A 7,743-nucleotide genomic window follows, 5' to 3' on the forward strand; every position below is an offset into this window, starting at 1 on the left:
TTGCTCTGCCCAGAGTGGTTCTCTGACGATGCAGCATTTGACATCCAGCCAGAGTGTGCTCTTAGGAATCCCCCTATCCTCCTTACTCAGGAGGCTGCATGCATTCGAGCGCAAGGGTGTGTGTGTGTGTGTGTGTGTGTGTGTGTGTGTGTGTGTGTGTGTGTGCATGTATGTGTCTATGCATGTCTGGGTGTGTGTGCATGTATGTGTCTCTCTGCATGTCTGTGTATGTATCTGTGTGTATGTACCTATTACCTATGTGTCTGTGTTTCTCTGTGCATGTCTATCTGTATCTCTGTGAGTGCATGTGTGTGTGTCTCTACACGTCTGTGTGTGTCTGTGTCTGAGTGTATACATACCTATGTACCTATGTGTCTAGGTTTCTGTGTGTCTGTGTGTCTTGGTGTGTGTGCACGTATATGTCTCTGTGTATATCTATGCATCTGTGTGTATGTGTGTGTGCCTATGAGTTTCTGTTTATCTGTGTATGTGTCTCTGCGTGGGTGTGCGTGCGTGTGCATATGCGTGTGTGTCCCCTAGAACCATACTGTTTTCAGCTTGCGGTACCGGGGTTACATCATGAGCACATGTGTGAGGAATTGGTCAGTACTTTGCAGACTGAATCATCCGAGGGTGAATAGCCATGAAGAAGTCAAGTCAGTTCGTCTTCTTTTTTTTTCTTTTTTTTTCTTTTTTTTTTTTTCTTTTTTTCGGAGCTGGGGACCGGACCCAGGGCCTTGCGCTTGCTAGGCAAGCGCTCTACCATTGAGCTAAATCCCCAACCCCAAGACAGTTCTTCTGTTGGGTTCATACTGGCAGATTACAAAGACAACACAAACCTGGAGCGATGGCTCAGCAGTTGCTGTACTCACAGGAGCCAGAGTTCAGCTCGGAGCGCCCAGATCAGGTAGCTCCCAACACCTGTTGCTCCAGCCCCAGCCTCTCTTCTGGCCTCCTGGAACTCACACCAATGTGTACATCCACAAACACATAAAATCAAAATTTTAAAAAAAAATGTTTTTATTGGGGCTGGAGAGATGGTGTAGCGGTTAAGAGCATTTTCTGCTCCTCCAGAGGTCCTGAGTTCAAATCCCAGCAACCACACAGTGGCTCACAGTCATCTATAGTGTGATCTGATGCCCTCTTCTGACACGCAGGCAGACACGCAGGTAGAGCGCTTATATACGTTAAATAAGTGTTTTAGTGTCTGTGTATATCCATATACCACATACATGTGTGCTCGGAGCAACTGGAGTCCAGTAGAAGGCATCAGATCCCCTGAAACTGGACTTGAAAAAGGTTGTGAGCGACCATGTGGGGTGCCAGTAATCAAGCCCAGGTTCTGAAGTCAGTGCTCCTAACCACTGAGCTGTTAAAAAAAAAAAGTGCTCCTTTAAAGAGCAGCACTCAGGAGACAGAGGCGGGTGGATCTCTGAGTCTGAAGACAGCCTGGTCTACAGAGTGAGCTCTAGGACAGCCAGAGCCACATGGTGAGACGCCCCCTACCCCCAGAGAAAAAAATATTGAGACAAAACCCAAGGTAACAGTTTTCACGACGATACAGGTTACCTCTTGCCTATCTAAACTTAGAATCTGAACACCAAATGAAAGTGCTTTATTTTTCTTTTAACCAGGGATTGCCAGGCAAGCATGTTGCCCTGAATTTGGAGTGTGAGTTAACGTTTGTGTGGGACAGTTCTACTGGGTGGCCTAACCTGGCCTCAAAATCAAAATCTCCTTCAGTTAGACTCACGAGTGCTGAAATTAGGCCCATGCTACCACACCCTGTGCAAATAGTTTTTGATCTAATATTCTGTATTTACATGAGTGAGCTCAAGTTTACGTCACAGTAGGGTTGGGGAGCAGAGGAGTCTTGTCAGCTGGTTCTTCACAGCGTGAGCTCCAGGCTCAAGTCACCAGGCTTAGGAACGAGCGTCATTGCACTGAGCCACCACCCCATAGGCCCAGAACTTTTGTTTTGTTTTTATTTAAGTAGTGCCATGGGTTAGATCACTTATCAAACATTAAATTCACATTATCACAACCAAGTTCCTTAGGCTAGGCGTAGTGACACAGATCTCCGCTTTCAGCATCTGAGAGGGAGAAGCAAGCAGATCTCTGTGAATTCAAAGCTAGCCTGATCTACACAGCAAGTTCCAGGCCAGCCAAGGCTACATAGTGAGACCCTGCTTCAAAAAAAAAGGAGGAAGAAGAAGGTAGCAGCTTGTGCAGATTTTTCTAATTTCCCCCCAGGACTGGCGTTTGAAACTAGGGCCCATGCACGCTAAGCAACCATTCTACCCACCATTCTATACATTTCTCCAGCACCGCTTGTTTTTTCTTTAGAAGAGGTGAACCAGAATTTTCATTTTAAAGACTTATTTATTTCATGTATGTGAGTACACAGTCACTGTCTTCACACACACCAGAAGAAGGCACCAGATCCCATCACAGATGGTTGTGAGCTGCCATGTGGTTGCTGGGATTTGAACTCAGGACCTAGGGAAGAGCAGTCAGTGCTCTTAACCACTGAGCTGTCTCTCCAGCCATTTTAATGAAATTTAATATCTATAAACTCCTACTTATCTGACAGTTTAACATCTCCCTCTCCAAAGAGGAGCCTGTGTCACACCAGGGTGCCGGATAGCCCGAGAGGTCTCATCACCTTAGCCCAGCCCAAAGTGTCCTCACATCCAGTCTCACTGTGTGGATGACCTTGTCACACTGCATGGAGTAAATGTCTCACATTCCCATGTTGAGCCCTTGAGGCTCCCAGGGAGAAGGAGGACTAGCAAGCATGCCTGGGTTTGTAGGCTACACAGAATTCCACACACAGCTGAGAGGTCTAAATCTGGGCCTTTCTATTCTCACCACATTCCTGGTCTCCGAGGCCTGCCAGTAAGTTTGATGGTGTCATAATTAGCTAAAAAAGATTTAGGTTTACTTATTATTCTATTTGTGTGATTGTTTCACCCGCATATATGTATGTGTATGGGTGTCTGCACCATGTGTTTGCCTGGTGTCCTTGGAGGTCAGGAATGGATATCAGCTCCTCTGGGACTGGATTTACAGACAGTTGTGAACCATCACATGGGTCCTCTGCAAGAGTAACAAGTGCCCTTAGCTTCTTAGCCATCTCTCCAGCCCCTAAAATGTTAATAATTTAAAAAACAGATGGAGGACTGGAGAGAGAGTTAAGAGAACATGTTCTCCTTGCAAAGGACCCAAGTTTGATTCCCAGCACCCACATGGAGGACTCACCACCTCCTCAAGGACCAGCACATGTGGTGCCCAGATACATTTGGAGGGAAAACTCTCACTCATAAAATAATAAGAAAATCTAAAATATTTTTAAAACAAACAAACAGACACACACCTAAATACCTTGAGAAAAATGTTAACTTTCAGAAAAAGTAAAAGGGCCATGGTTGGAGTTCAGTAATAGGCGCTCTTCTGGCTGACTGTAAGGCCTAGAGAACAGTTCCTAGCACCGCAAACCGAAAAAGAAAACCCAAAGATTTCTACAAAATTTCTGCGTTCTTTTGACAAGGTCTGGCTATGTAGCCCAAGCTGGCCTCAAAGCTCAACTCGTGGTACTGGAGAGTTGGCTCAGCAGCAGATGAGATCACTGACGGCTGTTCGATCCCCAGCACCGCTCCTGTGATGGTTCGCAACCATCTGCAACTGTTCAGTGTGTGTGGTGCTCCCTTTTGAGCCCCTCAGACACAGAGCGAGTGAGGAAGTACGTTGAGCCCAGGAAGACAGGAAGGCAGAATCCTCATGCAAGGTGAACACATCTGATAAAAGGTTTCAATGAAAAAGAAAGAGCCCAGTGTAGTTTAGACAACTGTGCATATTTAGTAGCAACGTGTAAGGAAAGCACCTTGAGTTTTAATTAATCTTCATACACTGTTGATGGCAACACAAATGCATCACTCCCCTTTTCCAAACCCTCTTACTGTCAGGGTGCTGGTGTCTCCTTCCTCAGTTGGTATTGTTCTGTGTGAGTTCCCGGGTAGGCAGAAATAAACGAATAGAGCCTGCTGAATCTGTTTCCACTGACTGTGTGCACATGGTTTCAGGGCTGACAAGTTTGTACTGGACAACAAGTTAGGGAACCCATCCGTGGGAAGGACTAGCCCTAAACCATTGACAGCTGCTGGTATTTCTTTGTCCAGGGCTGGGCAAATCTCCTCCTACCACGTCCCTGGACATCTCATTGTTTCAATCTTGTTTATGTAGTCATTTCTAGAGGGGGCTGCTTGACAGCTGAACCCCTGGCTTCCTGGCTCTTAAAATCTTCCTGCCTCCTCTTCTAGGATGCTCCCTGAGCCATAGACGGAGGAGCCGATGTAGATGTGTCCACTGGGGCTGCTTCTGCACTGTGTCCACTTGTGGTTTTCTGTCTCCTTTTGCTGCAAAGGGAAGTTCCTTGGACTGAGGGAGGGGGAGGTAATGCTGAACTTACGCCGTAAGGATGGCTCAAGAACCAAGCTTGTGGGCATAAAAGTAGTGGCTGGGGTAGAGTTAATTCTTTAATTAATTTTTTTTAAGTTAAAAAAAATTGAGAAAAGAGGACACCCGAACCCTGCCATTCTTGTGGGAGAGGCAAAGACAACGTTCAGATCCAGTGGAACCTGAGCAGGCGAACAGCACCACGAACTCATGGACGTTAGTTAATTAATTTTTCGAGACAGTGTCTCACTGTAGTCTTACCTGTCCTGGAACTTGCCATGTAGACCAGACTGACGAGGAACTCACAGAGAGAATTCTCTCATCTCTTCTGCCTCCCAGGCATTGGGATGAAAGGCCTGACCAAGTGTTGGCGAGATGGCTCAGCAGTTAAGAGCACTGACTTGGGGCTGGAGAGATGGCTCAGAGGTTAAGAGCACTGCCTGCTCTTCGAGAGGTCCGGAGTTCAATTCCCAGCAACCATGTGGTGGCTCATGACCACCTATAATCAGGTCTGGTGCCCTCTTCTGACCTGCAGGTGCATACGTGCAGGCAGAAAGCTGTATGATGTATACATAATAAATAAGTAAATGTTAAAAAAAAAAAAAAGGAGCACTGACTGCTCTTCCAGAGGTCCTGAGTTCAATTCCCAGCAACCACATGGTGGCTCACAATCATCTGTAATGAGATCTGATGCCCTCTTCTGGTGTGTCTGAAGACAGTGACAGTGTACTTATAAATAAGTAAATCCTTAAAAAAAAAAAAAAAGGCCTGGCCAAACTTAATTATTATCCTTATTAAAGATAACATATTATATTATAATTCTTATTAAAGCTAATATTATTATATTTGTTTGCGCACTGCTAGGAATTGAACCAGGGCCTCATGTATGCTAGGCAGCTGCCCTACCACTGAGCTGATTCCCTTACCCAGGTCTTGTTTCTCCCTGCCTGCATTTTCCTTCTGTAACAAAAGTACTATATACATCTTAGGGAGGGAACACAGGATGGGCATGGTGACATGTCCACAATCCCAGCTCTTAGGAAGAAGCTAAGGCAGATCATCAGTCTGGCCAGCCTAGGCTACATAGTGACTTCTGGGCTAGCCCGGATTACATGTCACAAAACCTCTAAAAACAGAGCTAGGGAGGTGGCTCAGTAGGTAAAAGTGATTGTCAGGAAAAATGGGGATCTGAACCCAGCTCTGAGGCAGAGGCAGGCGGATCTCTGAGTTCAAGGCCAGCCTGATCTACAGAGTGGGTTCCAGGACAGCCAGGGGCTATGTAGAGAAACCCTGCCTTGAAAAAAACAAAAAAGGACATCGAGGTGAGGTTGCAGTGGCCACACTACTCTCCAAGCTTCGCCAGGCCACCCAAAGACCACAAGAAGAAGAAGAAGGAGGATGCTGGAAGTCAGCCAAAAAGGACAAAGACCCAGTAAATAAATCTGGTGGCAAGGCCAAAAAGAAGTGGTCCAAAGGCAAAGTTTGGGACAAGCCAAGCAACCTCATCCTGTTTGGCAAAGCTATGTCCAACAAACTCTGTAAGGAAGTCCCCAACTATAGCTTAGGACTCCAGCTGTGGTCTCCGGGAGACTGGGGATTTGAGGTTCCTTGGCCGGGGCAGCCCCTCTGGAGCTACTCAGGGAAGGACATAGGAAGCTGGCTTCAAAGCACAGAGCCCAAGTAGTTGACATCAGAAAGACAAAGGGTAGAGACGCCCCAGATGCTGGTGAAGATGCATAAATAGATTCAATCAGCTGCACATTTGGGAAAATAAAACTTTATTGAATCAAAAAAAAAAATCCCAGAATCCACATACATGCTGACTTAATGGAAGCTGCTACAATCTCAGCACTGCTACCTGAGAAATGGGGTGTTGGGGTGGAGAAAGGCAAATGCTTGCAAGTCTAAAGTCCACCTGGTCTGGATTTTCGTGGTGAGAAACTAACAAAGAGACTATTTTAGGCAAGGTGGCAGTCCAGCAGGTTTGGCTACTTTTAATTCCAGCACTCAGGAGGCAGAAACAGGTGGCTCTCTCTGAGATCCAAGCAGCCTCAAAAACAAGTCAAGTCAAGGGTCAGTCAGCACCTGAGGCTATTGAGCCCCCTGATGGCTCAGACACAGCGGACTAAAACAATTTTAGGGCTGCCTATAGAGCTACACAATAAATGAAGCTGAAGCCAGGCCCTGGGTTCAAACCTGAGAAGCTCCAATAAAGAGAACAGAGAAGACTCATTTCCCCCTCTAGGTGGTTTGTACAGTTGGGTCCCATTATGTGCAGTCTGACATGACAGACCTAGCATGGGTCCCACTGTGTGCAGTCTAACTTCACCTATCATGCATACATGCATGTCTTCCCATCTCAATAACTATATAATCGTTTTTTCAAGGGTGCATAACAGGGCTCATTTGGTGGGCAAAATAACCCCTTTATGTTTGTCGTGAGGGGGGCAGAGAGCAGGGAACAGAACTCAGTTGATAAAGTGCTTGCCTTGTGTGCCTGAGGCCCTCGGTTCCATCTCCAGTAGAAATGAACAAAATCCATGCTCACTTCTCAGCTGTAGCATTTAATCCTGATGCTTCATGCTGAGTGGAGCTGACTCCGAGCAAATGTAGCGCTTTTCTACCAGCATCCCACTTCCTGGCTGCTCAGCCTGTCAGAAAGGCTGTGTGTAAGCTATTGGCCAGCCTCCTGGGCCCAGGAATGCTGCTCTGCCTTTAATAGCTGTGTGAACAGTCCTTCTATGGGCAACAGCGGTTGCCTGGGTACCTGCATGTTTGCCTCCTTAGAACCTGTGCTTCCCATGCTGACCCTGAAATCTAGACCAGATGCATTCTCATGGAACAGGAGAGAGACCCCTCCTGTGGAAGGCCTGAAAGGTTTTAGAAATGGGATAAAACAGAATGACTCCATCTGAGACTGTGTCAGCCTAGCAGACAGAGAGGATCGACCCCAGGGTGCTTGGCCCTACCAGGGGCCAAAGCAGCAGGCTTGAGGCTGGAATGCTTTCAGAAAGGAGGTGGGAGGGAGACAGTTAACTAGCGAACTAGGCTATGTTTCTCACGCCACACTTGCCTGAAACTAAGCAAAGCAAAACCCAAATACGGCTTCTAAGTTGGGGGGGGGGTGGAACCTCCCTTTCCGAGAGTCCATACACACACACACACACACACACACACACACACACACATATATATGTACACACACATATATATATTGCGTGCATCATATACAAACAGTCCCCACTGCAACACCACTCAACTCTGACTGCAGACCGGCTCTCCAGCTTT

At 46.7% G+C, this 7,743-nt stretch overlaps 1 pseudogene; it reads left to right on the forward strand.

Annotated features, from left to right (window-relative positions):
• The first annotated feature begins 5,756 nt into the window (after positions 1-5,756).
• Positions 5,757-6,261, forward strand: Rps25-ps9 (ribosomal protein S25, pseudogene 9; annotated as a pseudogene).
• Positions 6,262-7,743: the final 1,482 nt, after the last annotated feature.

This window comes from Rattus norvegicus, chromosome 5, assembly GCF_036323735.1.
Source record: "Rattus norvegicus strain BN/NHsdMcwi chromosome 5, GRCr8, whole genome shotgun sequence".
In the NCBI taxonomy this organism is placed as follows: Eukaryota; Metazoa; Chordata; class Mammalia; order Rodentia; family Muridae; genus Rattus; species Rattus norvegicus.